General features: G+C 36.4%; 1 long non-coding RNA gene across 10 annotated transcripts in view; it reads left to right on the top strand.

Annotated features, from left to right (window-relative positions):
* Positions 1-15,201, top strand: part of LOC149123713 (uncharacterized) — a 593,545-nt gene that overhangs the window by 146,608 nt on the left and 431,736 nt on the right. Inside the window, exon 4 of one of the 10 annotated variants that reach the window (XR_016214012.1) lies at positions 12,052-13,043. The exons of the other annotated variants lie outside the window; for them this stretch is intronic. This is a non-coding gene — a long non-coding RNA (uncharacterized LOC149123713). Of the gene's footprint in view, positions 1-12,051; positions 13,044-15,201 lie in introns of those variants that run through there. 10 annotated transcript variants of the gene reach the window in all.

Raw genomic sequence — 15,201 nt, 5'->3', positions numbered from 1 at the left:
TATTGGGCTGTACATACAATTCTATGCTGTGCAGGGAGAGTACTCATTAAACTTGTAGGCTAGTTTTTGTTAAACTTGAAGTTCCCAGTCTAGTGAAAGGGCCATATTCCAAAGCCATGCGGTGATCAGCAACACTAGATAGCCATACAGTATTTGGGCCATATTGGGTAGCCATGGGGGTCTAATTTATGGAATTCAAGAGAATATTGGGAACTCAAGTGAAGAGCCAGGTTCTGTGGAGGAACTGATGTTAGTTTTCACTCAATATCAATGGCACCAAGTAAACCAATAATTGCAAGGAATGTGTCTGCACAATTTCTGCTTCTGCATATTTCTTGTGAGGAACATTCCCGGAGAATGGAAATAGGTTAATTAAGATGCTAAGAGGCTGGCATAATTTCTGAGCAGATTAACACCACAAAATAATTCAGTGTAAAGAAACGGTGTTTGTTCCTGCTCACAAAAGCTGTGTTTGTACAACTGGGGCAGAGTCCAAAAGGACTGAAAGAGGTTAATTGGTTCAATTTGCCAAGGCCTTGTCACATGGTCCCTGGGCTAGAGAACCGGGCAAACTAAATGAATATAAATATGTATGCATATACAAAAGATTGTGATTATGATTAATAGAACTATCCATTTTCACATTATTAAAGCTTTCATTAAATAGATTGTTAGCTGCAGACGGGATGCAGGTCAGGAATTTTATGCTAAAAAGTGATTGGTGGGAAATGTTCACACCAGTATTGGTGATTCTTTAGCCATGGTCGAGTGCCTCAAAAATCATGTGGGATGTTAAAAAATATAAATTTTAGCCTCTTAACCCAAAATAGTCTTATTCAGAGTACATGGACTGTGTCCTGGAAATAGGGGTATTTTTAATCACTTCATCTAGTGATTTGTTGCATAGCCATTTTGGAAAATATTGGACAAAATACATACATAAAAGATATGCACATAACACTGGACCATAAATGATAATCAGGAGTAGAAATGGGAATGGAACCACTTGCTGTTATTCCAGAGACCCACTAGCAAATTTTTTGCTACCTGTTCTATGACTTTATGCTTTCCAGCACTAGAAGCTTTAGTGCTAGAACAGAATTACTTCTACTAGGAAAACAACAGTAGTTCCACTGAACTGGAAGGCAAAATTTCCACCTGGCCACTTTGGCTTCCTCCCGTCTCACTATAAGCATAAAAGAGAATCACAGTGTTGGCTGGGGTAATTGTTAATATGAAACCAAGCAATATTGGGGCATATTGAGTGATACTGGGGGTTTGCTCAGAAAAGTGTGACATTCCAGGAGAAAATACTTGAGCTGTAAGTGATCAATTCCCTTCCTAGTTACCACAAAGGATGATTAACTGAAGATTATTCCCAACTACCAAGGGGAAATTGGACAACTACCTAAGAAAGGAGATAAGGAAGAGTATGGCTGTAATGTATGAGATCCTTTAGGGCATCACTTAGTATTACCATGTCCAAATATGAAAATCAATAAAAAAATTACAACCCAGCCCCAATCCTTCAGAAATGTGAGTTTCTTCTTTAAGGTTTGTTAATTTTATACCTCAGCATTTAAGATTTAGGGTAACAGGAAAAGAATAAACATCATTCAAGAACTGCTTCCTCTTCTGAGGGAAAGATTTAGTGTGCTTTTGGTTGTGTGCAAGATAATTGTATCATGTTAGGTGGAATTAAGATCTTGTTATTTGGAGATTAAGTATGAGTAAAAGAGAAACATGCATCACATTGCTGACAAGGGGTGGACTGCTGATGGTTAATTTTGTGTGTCAACTTGACTGCTCAGATACTTTAAAAATATTTCTGGGTGTGTCTGTATGGGTGTATCTGGAGGAAGACATTAGCGTTGGAATCAGTAGACTGAGTAAAGAAGGCCATCCTCATCAATAGGGATGGGCATCATCCAACATCCAACATAATTAGAAGGAAAAGGTGGAGGAAGGGTGCATTTGCTCTTCCTGCTTGAACTAAAATGTCTATCTGGCCTTGGCTTCTAACACTGGCCACTCCTAGTTCTCAGTCCTTTGAACTCGGACTGCCATTGTTGTTGACTCCTATGGTTTTAAGGCGTTTGGTTTTTGAACTTCTGGCTTTCTTAGGCTTCCAATTTGCAGAGGGCAGATAAGAGAAATTGTTAAGCTCCATAATTGTGTGAGCCAATAATTCAAATCACTTTCTAAGTGTCTTTATATATCCTATTTGTTTTGTTTCTTTGGAGAACAATTATTAATGTAGTTGTAAAGTCATGTTTGGAAAACATTGGTCAAGATATGCACAAAAGATATGAACACAATACTATGCTATGTATCAGGAGATCAAGAAGACATGTAGGCTAGTCCATGCCTAGAAACTCACTATCTAGTAAAAGATACAAGTTCCAAATGTATAGAGTAATCAGAAATAATATGAAACCAAGCATTATTGGGCATATTGAGTGGTACTGGAAGTCTACTTAGAAGAGGAAAGTGTGACATTCCAGGAGAAAATTCTTGAGCAGTACGTAATCAATTCACTTCCTAGTTATCACAAAGGATGATTAATTGAAGATCTTTAATCTTTTCCATAGCGTGACATAATGAGAGAGTTACTTGGCCTAGAATCTGCTGGATAAGATTGTTTGTAATGCACAGAGTGCCTAGGAGAATGTCTGACACAGCACAGGAGCTCAATACAAACATACCCAATAATAACCAAAGCCAACCTAGCCATCTGGCGTTGTCAAGAGAATCAAATCACATCAGTTTATGAATGTGCTACGGACAGTTCAAGTGCTTTGTCAAAACATGGACAGTATTGTCACTAATTATCATTATTTATATTATCTTTTTTTAGCCAATTAGTTTTGTTTGGCCACAGATGGCATACTCAGTTGGCTTCACTGTGCTGTGAATTTATATACAGATAACTTAATACATTGTTACTAGTTTAGCATAACATTTTCTGTCTATTACATTGAGGCAGGCAATAGTTCCAAATGAAAGATATGTTGAATTAAATGCTTCTTACCAGCAACTTAGTTACCACTGAGGCTGTAGAGTGGACAAGACGAGAACCATTGTCATGCAGTCACTCTGTCCTCTCTGGCCACACTCCTTTATTCCCACAGACAGACATTTTTAGTGATGTCACAGCTGTAGTCTGTACGTTTATTGATATAATGGGTGGTTTGGTATTGGAGACGCTCTCTGAAGTCTGTAGGTAGAAGGCACCCTGAGGGTAAAGCGCATCTATTACCCTGGAGAAGGTGCTAACAGGGAAACAAATGATAATGGCAAAATGCTAATGACTCAAATGAGCTGAAAATGATGATGTGGCTCTTGGAGCTTTCCAGTTCTTGTGATGAGACAGGGCCTATCTTAGTTTGATATATAAATGTGCCTTCCAGAAGTCTTGCAGGGTTGTTTGTCTCACAGTGATAGAGAGAACTCATTAGCATATGGCAGCCCTCACCAGCGACAATTACCTGAGGATGCATGTGGACCGCCTTTGCGCAGATATTGCAATGTAATCGTGCTTAAGGGGGCATTTTGACATACAAGGAAAACCCATTATTTTTATCCATCTACAATTGCAAATTAATTGAACAATTAGTAGTAATAGCTTGAATGTACGTAACGGGGCACCTTGCATCCCAATGTAGTATGCTGACAAAATATGAGCACTAATGCTCCACTGGTGAGAGATGGAGCTCTCTGGGGTGTGTACAACAGCTGTTGAACAGCACAGAAACTCTTCTCGCTATTTACAGGCTGCAGAAAAATAACACCACAGCCATCTGAAAGGGAAGAATTCATCAAAGAAGCTAGAGGTAGCCTGTGAATGATTGGTGGGTAATTACAAGGAGAATAAAGTACACATTCCACATGTTGATCACAGACATTGATATCACCAGTTGGATTAGACAGAACTTTAAATACAACAAAACAGTAGAGTTGAAACTAATATGGGGGTACTTCAAAAAGTTGATGAAAATTGAATTAGAAGACCAGTTCATTTTGGTGCAAAAATTTGAAATCCATGCATAGTTTAAATAATATGCTTTTTAAAATGAAATCTTTGAAGACTTCACATATGCATGGATTTCAAAATTTTCTTGCACCAAAGGAAATTTTGATGTTAATCCCATTTCTCACAAACATTTTTGGAGTAACCTGTTACCAGAGTCTCTTTCTGTGCCTCTCTTTTTAAAAATAAATACTGATTTGGGGGGTTTATAGGAGGGAGAGGAATGAGTGCCTACATTTTCATATTAAAGCAACTAACTCCTCACAAGGATACCTAATCAGACATTTTGATTGCAAGTCACCATGTGATTGTCAAAAGCACCATACTGTGATTGGAATAGCTCTTCAGGTTCCCATATTTTCTGGCAGACTCTGTCATGCCTGCTTCCATTCTGCTGACTGTGCATCAATACAGAACTATTAAGTCAATTAGCATATAGCCCCATTCTAGACAGAAGCCCCAGGCTCTGCTGCTGAAATATGTAACTCATAGACTTTGGAAAATTTAGAAAAGACTATTTTCAATTAATTGAGTAATATTATAATGTCTTTTGCTGTAGAAAATATGCAAGAAATACCATAGTTTATGAGTGTTTGACTATCTTTATCCTCAAAGAGGGAGTAAATTAAGAAATACTGTCACTGACATCATCTTTATTGCACATGCATAAATCCCTATATATTCAGTGTCAGAGAGTATGGAGGAAGCAGAGCAGAATGGATGAAGATCTTTACCTTATCCTTACAGTGCAATAGCTTCTGTTACAGGGAAGACCTAGGAAACAATTCCTTTCCTCAACTTTAGACATGTTAAGTAAATGAGCTTTGTGATTTCTTCTTCCATCCATATATTGTGCAACACTGCTTACTGAGATACTTCCAAGTTATCCATTTGATTATACCTTCCCATTCAAAGTATTCTATCTTTCCCCCTTGCCTTTAAAATTGTGCAAAATATACAATTTTTTAAGTTTTATTGAAATAATTTTTCCAAAATATTTTCTAGAGTCTCAAGCAACTATTATAAAATCTTCATGGTTTTCCATTGTCTCCTACATAGAATCTAAAATATGCCACCCTAGATTCCAAAACCTTATTTGAATGGATGATAATTCACTTTTCCAGAAACTTGTTGCCAGTATTCCTTAGGATAAGCAGTTAATTATAATCAGATTGCTTAATTACATCCCTAGAAACCTCCACTTGTATTTGGGTTTATTATCCTTAGCTCAGATTGCTCTCCACCATTTAGGATATCTTCTAATCCAGTTATCTTACAAAAATCTCACACAGTATTTAAGGTTCAACTGAGAACAGATCAGTTCTGTTGTGGGAGATAATCACACTTGTTTAGCACAGCATAGGCTAAGTAGCCAAGGGAAAAACGAGAAAGAATAGCATGGAGTCTTCAGCATTCTCGTGGTTCTTAGGATGTAAAAATTGGAGCTCAGAATACACTGTAAATGTGGAGCTCTAGGAAACTATCTAGATTCTCACATATGTAAATACTCTTGAAATATGGATAATCTAGAAGTAGACTGATATTTCAAGTTAGTTCAGTACCAGGTTAGACTCAGATGAGATGCATTCCTGCTGCTCCCTGTAGATAGAATGAATCTTCTTGGGAGGAAGACAAACTGCCTCAGAATCTCTATTAATGTCTATAGACAAACAAGATTCAGCCAACAATTATCAGGCAATGAAAAACAGGTATAAGATAAGACACAAATAATAGAAACAGATCCATAAGTGTTCTGACTGCTGGGACTGTCAGACCTTGCCTATAAAAGAGCAGAAATAATCAATAAAACAGATAGGTTGCCTTTCAAGATAAAATTATTTATAAAACAATATTTTCACTATATTTGGTAGATTGAAACAGGGAAAGAGAGAGAGAGAACTTCCATCTACTGTATCACTCTCAAAATGCCTGCAACAATGGTGGTTGTGCCAGGCTGAAGCAAGGATCCCAGAACTCAATCCAGATCTCCAACATGAGTAGCAGGGACCAAAGTAGTTGAGCCATAATCCACTGCCTCTGGGTACACATTAACAGGAGGCTAGATCAAAAGTAAAGAAGAACAAACCAAACCTATAACTAGTATGAGGCAAGAAATAACAAAAAGAGGAAATAAACAAAATTGAAATAAAGAAAACCATGCAAAATAGCAGTGAAATGAAGAGCTGTTTTTTTTAAAAATAAAATTGATAAACCATTGGCCCATTTTAAACAAACAACAAAACAGAGATAAGAGCCAAATCAATAAAATTGGAGATGAAAAAGGAGATGTTACAACAGATACCACAGAATAAGAATCATCAGGAATTACTACAAACAACTGTATGTTAAAAAATTGGAAAATGTAGAAGTGAATTGATTTCTAGACATATAAATGCTACCAAAATTGAGACACAGACATAGAAAACCTAAATAGGCCAACAATTGAAACCAAGATTGAATCAGTAACAAAATACAAACCAATGAAGAAAAGTCTAAGACTGGATGGTTTCATTGCTCAATTCACCGAACATTTAAAGAAGAATTAACCCCAATGCTTCTTAAGCTATTCAAAATAATGGAAAGAGAGGGAATATTGTGAACCTCCTTCCATGAGGCCAGCATCACCTTAATTCCAAAATCTGAAAAGATAGAGTGAAGAGAACTATAGACCAATATCTCTGAAGAACATAGATGCAAAACTCTTCAAAATACCAGCTTAATTAAATCCAAAAAACATCAAAAAGGTTATCTACCTGGAATAAGTGAGATTTATCCCTAGGATACAGGAATGGTTCAACATATCCAATTCAATAAATGAGATATATCACATTAACAATTGTTTCAATAGATGCAAAGAAAGCATTTAATAAAATACAACATTGTTTCATGATAAAAAAAACCTTAAGCAAACTGTGTATAAAGGAACATACCTAGACACAATCAAGGCAATATATGACAAATAGCCAATATCATATTTAATGAATAAAAACTGGAAACATTTCCAATAAGATCTGGAACCAGAAAAGCATGCCCACTTTAACCATTGCTATTCAATATAGCTCTGGAAGTTTTAGCCAGAGCCTTTAAGCAAGGAAAAGAAACCAAAGTGGTACCAATGGGAAAGAAGGAAGTCAAATTATCTCTGTTTTCAGGTGATATGATCCTATACATAGAAGAAACAAAACAGTCCACTTAGAGATTATTGGAACTCCTAAGAGAGTGGCAAAGTTGCAGGATATAAAATCCACACAAAAACCAATAGCATTTTCATGCACAAACAATGTCATGACTGCCAAAGAACTTATAATGTCAATCCTATTCATGATAGCTACAGAAGAATTTCACTACAGCAGAATTTCAGTACCTTTTTATAAATTGAACCAAGGATGTGAAAGTTCTCTACAATGAGAATTAGAAAACATTAAAGAAAGAAATAGAAGGCAATGCCCCAGAAATGGGAATATCCTCTATGTTCATGGATTGGAAGGATTATTGTCATCAAAATGTCCACACTACCCCAAGCAACTTAGAAATTCAATGTGATTCCAATCAAAATACCCAAGACATTCTTTTCAGATCTAGAAAAAATGACTAAAATTCATATGGAAATGCAACAGACCCCAAGTAGCTAAAGCAATCTTAAAAAAACAAGCCAGAGGCATCAGAATACATATGTCAAGACATACTAAAGGGAAGTTATAATCGGAATAGCATGGTACCAGCACAAAAATAGACATGTGGGCCAATGGAATAGATTAGAAACTCCAGAAATTAATCCATACATCTACAATCAACTGATCTTTGACAATAGAGAGAAAATCAATCTGTGGAGAGAGCACAGTCTCTTCTCAACAAATGATGTTGGGAAAATTGGATCTCTGCAGAAAAATGATCTGTATGAAAAAATATCCCTACCTTACCCCTTATATAAAATTAGCTCACAATGAATCAGAGATCTAAAACCTAAGTACTAAAGAAAAACAGATGGGAAACACTGTAAGATATTGGCCTAGGCAAAGATTTCTTGGGTAACACCCCAGAAACACAGACAAGAAAAGAAAACTAGACAAAGAGGATTACGTAAAAATAAGAAGCTTCTTTGCCGCAAAGGAAACACTCAACGAAGTGAAGAGGCAACTGACAGAATAGGAGAAAATATTTAACAACTGTTTATCTGATAAAGAACTAACATCCAGAAAATAGGGAACTCCAGAAACTGAGCAACAACAAAACAATGAGATAAGGATAAAAACAGGCATTTTTCAAATAATGAAATACAAATGGCCAAGATACATATGAAAAGATGCCCAGGATAATTAGCCATCAGGGAATTACAAATGAAAACCACAATGAAGTTTCACCTCACCCTAGTTAGAATGACTATCATTCAAAAATCAAGAAATAACAAATGCTGGCAAGGATGTAAAGAAACAATATTCACTGATACAGTGCTGGTGGGAATGAAAACTAGTATAGCCATTATGGAAGACAGTATGAAGATTCTTCAGAAATCTAAAAATAGATTCCTCATGTGACCATTCACCCCACTCCTGGGAATTTACCAATGGAAATGGAACCAGCCTGAAAGAGTTACCTGTTCCTCAAAGGTTTATAGCAGCTCAATTCACAATAGCTAAGATACAGAATCAATCCAGATGTCCCTTAATTGATTACTGGATAAAGAAAATGTGGTATACATACACCATGAAATACTACTCAACCAGAAAAAGAATGGAATTGTGACTTTCACAGTAAAATGGGTACAACTGGAGACCATTACGCTCACTGAAATAAGCCAGTCCCCAAAATACACATGCAGTATGTTTTCTCTAGTTTGTGGTAACTAAAATATAGAGTATTAAAATGTATATGAGTGAAATTGACATTGATATTTGATTACTATTTATAGTGCTTATCTAAACTCCTGAGGAACAGTGGTTTTTCTACTTTATACTTGTTGAATTATTTATTTAGTGGAGAATTAAACTTGTGATTATAAAGTAAATTGAAAGTATGTCCTCACAAAATTAAAAGAAATGTAAGAAAGGAAGAAGGTGTGAGGGTTGGGAAGAAGGATGGAGAATGGAAAGTGTCATTATGTTCTTAAAACTGTATATATTTAATACAATAAATCTGTTCCCTTTATATAGATATAAATAAAAAATTTAAAACAAAGGATCGAGGACTCAAACCCAGGAATTGTAAATGTATAAGAGTTTTTTTTTTTTTAAAGATTTATTTATTTATTTGAAAGGTGTAGTTACAGAAAAAGAGATGGGAAAGATAAAGAGAGGTCTTCTAACCACTGGTTCACTCCCCAAATGGCCACAATGGCCAGAGCTGGGCTGATCCAAAGCCAGGAGCCAGCAGTGTCATCTGGGTCTCCCACATAAGTGCAGGGGCTAAACACTTGGTCCACCTTCCACTGCTTTCCCAGGTGCATCAGCAGGGATCTGGATTGCACGCAAAGCAGCTAGGACTCAAACCAGCACCCATTTGGGATGCCGGCACTGCAGGTGGCAGCCTTATCCGCTCTGCTACACCACACTGTTGACCACAATAGAGATATTTTAAACTGAAAGAATTCAGAACATTTCTCTCTCATTAACTCTGAAAATGTGTTCAAAACAATAAAGACGTTTGCATGTGAAGAATCAGTAGAATGGCAGCATAGGATAGGAAACAATACCTAAGGTCAACACAGATCAGACACGTATATTTGAGCAAAAAGACAGTGGCTACAAGAGAGGCATCTCTCTGGATAACAGAAGACTCAGAAAACTTTTGCCAAACAGTTGTTGGGAGCTAAAATCATTATTATATAGAAGACATTGGAACAGGAAAAGAAAAAAAAAGGCAAGGAACTTGCAATTATAGAAAAAAAGCCAAATTAGAATGAGAATATTATCATGACATCTTACTTGTGTCTGCAGTGAATAAAATTACTTGTCTTCATAATAAAAACATGATTTTAACTAAAATTACATCAGTACATTTTGAACATGAAGGCAAGAGGAGATATATAAGAGCTATAAATTAACATCTATTAAGGCACAAAGAACACTTAAAATTGGTAAATAATATGGGGCCAGTGCTGTGGCATAGTAGGTTAAACCTATGCCTGTGGCACTGGCATCCAATAGGGGTGCCAGTTTGTGTCCTGGTTGCTCCTCTTCCAATCCAACTCTCTGCTTATGTCCTGGGAAAGACTGGAAGAAGGCCCAAGTGCTAGGACCCCTGCACTCACATGGGAGACCTGGAAGAAGCTCGTGGCTTTGGATCAGCTCAGCTCTGGCCATTGCAGCCATTGGGGAGTGAATCAATCAATCTCTCTCTCTAACTCTGTCAAATAAATAAATAATTGGTAAATAATAAATGCGATTATATGAGTATTAATGACCATGTAGGGGTAGAAAGAAGGAAGGAAGCTAATGAGTACATAGTAATTGCCTCTGGGGCTAGGTTGGAGTCAGGGTGGGTTAATTTAGGAAACAGTTCTTTTTCATGTATTTGTTACTGTATTTCTTTATGACTGAGAATAAAATTAAAATAATATTTTAAGGAGAAAAGTAATGTGCTAATTATAAGAAGGCTGCAAAGTGAAAATGTTACAATAAAAATCAGCAATATTCTACCACCCAGACTAGACTATTCAGTTTTTGGCATATTCACTCAAGTCATTTACGAAACACACACAACTTTTTAAAAATATTGAAATTATATTACATTATAGTTTCTGTTCACCCATAATGTTTTACTGTGAATATTTTACATTTCTACATTCTAAATCAAAACATACATTCTAATGTTTTCACTGTTTCCCAGTGTTTAACTATTGAGATTTTATGGAAACATTAACCAATGGTTGCATATTTAAGGTGTTTCTAAGTTGAGGAGTAGTATAATAATGTTGCAATAAATACCCTTTTACATAAACATTACATATCTTTCTATATAATCAGAGGTTTCAGAAATAATGTTGAAATAATTGTCCTTTCTTCATTAAAAATACTGATTGTTTCTCCACGATACTTAAAAATAGAACTGCTTACTCAAACATGAATCATTTTGAATTTCTTGATACATACATATTGCAAAATTGTTATGAAGGTTGAATGAATAATGATACCACTAGAGGTCAAACTGAGTGGTACAGAGAATATGAGACACAAGGGAGAGGGAGATGGTGTAGGCTGGAGTAGGCAGAGAAACGTTGGACACATAAGCTTGAATTGACCCTCTCACCATCTGGGAATGTACTGTGACAGCTCCCCAGTGATGCCAAATAGAACAGGAAATAATGAGGAGGTGAATTTCCTTACAATTCCTGCTACTTCACATTTCTTATAAAGAATGTTCGCCGAGAACTGCAGCAGGTTAATTAAGATGCCAAGAAGGCTGGCACAATCTCTGTGTGGATCAACATCACTCAAGGCATTCCTGTAACAATATGGGTTTATTCTTGCCTGCAAAGGCTGTGTTTATACAGCTGGCAGAGTTCAATATTACTGGAGAATAAAGGAAGGACTTGGTTCACTTTCCTGCAGCCTTGTTCTCCTGTGCAGTCCAAAGGCTAAGAGCTGTAAATATGATCACAGTTATTAATGTAATTCTTCATTATCACTGTATCAGAACTTAGGATCTTTAAAAAATCTATTTGTTGAAAGTAGGGTAAAATTGGAAAACTTTATAAAGAGGTGTGTGGAGGAATGGTTCCCAAACTGTGGTCTCTACACGAATGCCCTCTGTTACCTGGGGAACTTTTCAGTTATTTCCTCTCAAGTTCATGCCCAGAGATTCTGATGCTGTTGGTGTAGAGTGGGTCCTATAAAGTCAGCATTTTTAGAAAACGCTCTGGCGTGTTTATTTGCACCAGATTTGAAATTACATATTCATCATGTGGGAAGTACACAAGAGTGCCTCTTTTACCCATACTAATTCTGGACCATGCATGTATGTAGATTTTATAGGGCAAGAAAAGAAGAAAAATAAGTACCTTGTAAAGATTTTTTTTTTTTTAGGATTAGGAAGCAGAGAGTGAGAAATAGCCAATTTAGGACTGTAAGATAGATGCCTAATGATGTCCCACGGAGACTCACAAAATTGCCCTTGTTTGATGAGAGAAATGAAGAGAAGCATTGCTCTGGTGGAAAGCTCCCTGGTGACGTTTTCCTGGACATTTTCTGCTAAAGCTTTGGCTGACTCTGCAAGACTCATCAGAAACAGATGTCATCACCCTTTGGCCTACCAGAAGGTCATCAAGCAATGGAAATGTCTTGAGCATTCTCAGATCCGTCATTGTGACGATTGAGCTTGACTGGTCCACTGCCTTGCCAGCGCTTTGACTCTGCTTGTTCTTCAGGGTCCCACTGGTAAAGTCACATTTCTCTCTTATAAATCATCTCCGAGGTAATGCTCCAGGATCTTATCTCACTCATTTAAGTTTTCCAATGGAAGCTCTGCTGTTTTCTTCAGCTGCTCTGGGTGCAGCAGTTGAGGCACCTGTCGAGCAGCTGGGCCATTTTAATTTTTCGGTCAAAACTGTGTAGCTGAATCAGATGAGATGCTATGGTGTTGGCCATTGTTTCTGGTGTTAATTGTTAGCACTCGTCAATCAGGGCACAAAGAAGATTAAATTTTCCTCACAAATCGATGCAAATAGTCTGCCACTAGGCTTCATGTTCAATGTCAGTTCACTCCATCTCAAAACAAGTTCCCTAGTTACGATCTGTCAGTTTCTTTGGGGGCACTGTCCCTGCAAGCTGTTGATAAAGCAACTTTGGTTTCACCATTTTTCAATCCAAGCTTCACATAAGTTTGATGCTTGCTTGTTTTGATTTTGTAAGAATTCGTGTAGCTCTGTTAGTGGTGCTTTTCAAATTACGTCTTGTTCTTCTTAGTGCCTTAAACTGTATCCTTTAAGATGTGTTATAACATGTTGGTACAAATTTATTTTATTGCAAAACAGCTTTGAAGTCCATGCCTAATTTTTCTATTTTACACAGTTTCCATCAAGTATTTGAAGATGCTTTAAATCTTGCTACTGATAAAATTTAAATTTGTCTGAGAGAATAAATATTTTTATTTAGTTTTGTATCTTTACCAAGTTTTTCTTACTTTTAATTTATAATTTTATTATCATTTTTATCATAAAATCATTGACATTTTTATAACTTATCACTTTTTATACCGAGATATTTGTAATTACCTTTACTGGTTTGAAAGAGCTCTTGAAATAGTAAAATGTGCTTTCATTTCCTAAGGACTTCAGAAATGGCAGAAATAAATTTATTTGCTAAGATCTTAGTTTAGGAATTAACATATAACAGACTAAAGCAGAAATATAAACATTACATTTAAAAGAACTCCTACTTGGTTGCCAAGTGTTGATTCAAGTATTAAATGTACTTCTGTCTCTAGAAGACAAGACCATGGTGATTATAAAATTACCTACGGAAACAAACAAAACTCGGGAATTCAAGGGGTCAGTGTTAGGTAGCCCAGTCAATATTGTGGTCTTAAGGACAGATATGGCTCTTATCAAGACATTATCTAGGGTTACTAAACATTCAAACCATGCAGCTAACTACTATTGATTTGATTTGATTCTCCCCAAGAAACTCCTTCATTTGCTCCCTGTATGCCAATAGGGAGACATGTGCTGTGCAGAGGGCAGATGGTTTGCTGTCTCAGCATTTTTGATTCTCATTACAAGCTAATAAACTGGTGTCTTGATGACACTTTGCACCCTAGGCAAGAATGTATTTGTTGGCATTCAAAACTGACTAGTTCCTTCTGTAGTTATATTTCTTATTAATGAAATAATTTTTTTCTCATTTTATACACCAATCTTGTAAGGTTGGTTAATATGTATTTAGCCCTGATGGGTAGACTTACTTTTAGTCACTAAAAAGCACAGAGAAAACAAATAAAGCCACCCTGGAAACACAGAGATTCGGGATACTATGGAGCCTGTGAGACTCTTTGGAGATAACCTGTCAGGCTTTCCTTGAGAGAACCCCTGGAAGCTTCTTGGACTGAATGAAACTTCTTGAGCATCAACAGTGATCACCTTACTAATGTAGAGATAATTTTTATAGTTCATCATATGCTTTTAATTTTGTTTATAGTGTTTAAAGATAGGCAAAAAATGCCAAATGTGGAACATAATTCATTATAGTTTGGTTATACTTATATTGCAGGTTTAACTATGTGGCTGCTTCATAAAACTCATGGGAGGGGGGCCCTGTGTTGGGATGATGATATCCCATACTGAATCACCAGTTTGAGCCCCAGCTGCTTCATTTCTTGTTTGTTTGTTTTATTAAAGCCTTGTTTTGTTTTTTTTTCACTTTTTATTTTTAAATTTTTAGTGATTATTTTTAAACTTTTAAATTTAAATTTTAATTACTTTTTTACATTCACCGTGATATATAGATACAATTCTAAGAACATAATGATATTCCTTCCTCCCTTTTTCTCTCTTCTACCATTTTCTTTCACTCTTTCTTCCTTTTTTTTTAGGTTTTGGAAAAATATTTTAAAATCAAAATAAAAAAAGCTTACTATTTCACCAAATAAGTTTAATAAGAAAAAAGAAAAAAGGAACCTATTTTAGTGGGAATATAGACAACAGCTGTAAATAATAATTGAATGGAAAAATGACCATTTCATCCATGTACAGTAAATTGTAAAGTAAAATAACATTCTTAAATCTTAAAAAATACATTATCTAGGCTGGCGCCGCAGCTCACTTGGCTAATCCTCCACCTGCAGCACTGGCAGACCAGGTTCTAGTCCCAGTTGGGGCACCGGATTCTGTCTCAGTTGCTCCTCTTCCATTCAGGCTCTCTGCTGTGGCCCTGGGAAGGCAGTGGAGGATCCAAGTGCTTCGGCCCTGCACTTGCATAGGAGACCAGGAGGAAGCACCTGGCTCCTGGTTTCAGATCGGCACAGAGTGCCTCCTGTAGTGGCCATTTGGGAGGTGAACCAATGGAAGGAAGACCTTTCTCTCTCTCTCTCTCTCTGCCTGTCAAAAAAACCCATTATCTATAAATTCCAGTTTTCCATGAATTCTTTAAAGTGCCCTTGTATTTTGTGGGTACTGTATATAACGCTTGACAATACTAGGAAATTTACCATTTGCATTCTGAATTCTTGCCAATAAAACA

Source organism: Oryctolagus cuniculus, chromosome 10 (genome assembly GCF_051225735.1).
Source record: "Oryctolagus cuniculus isolate XC-2025 breed Fujian yellow rabbit chromosome 10, ASM5122573v1, whole genome shotgun sequence".
Taxonomy (NCBI): Eukaryota; Metazoa; Chordata; class Mammalia; order Lagomorpha; family Leporidae; genus Oryctolagus; species Oryctolagus cuniculus.
The sequence above is the reverse complement of the archived record's forward strand: the minus strand, read 5'-3'. Positions and strand labels throughout refer to the sequence as shown.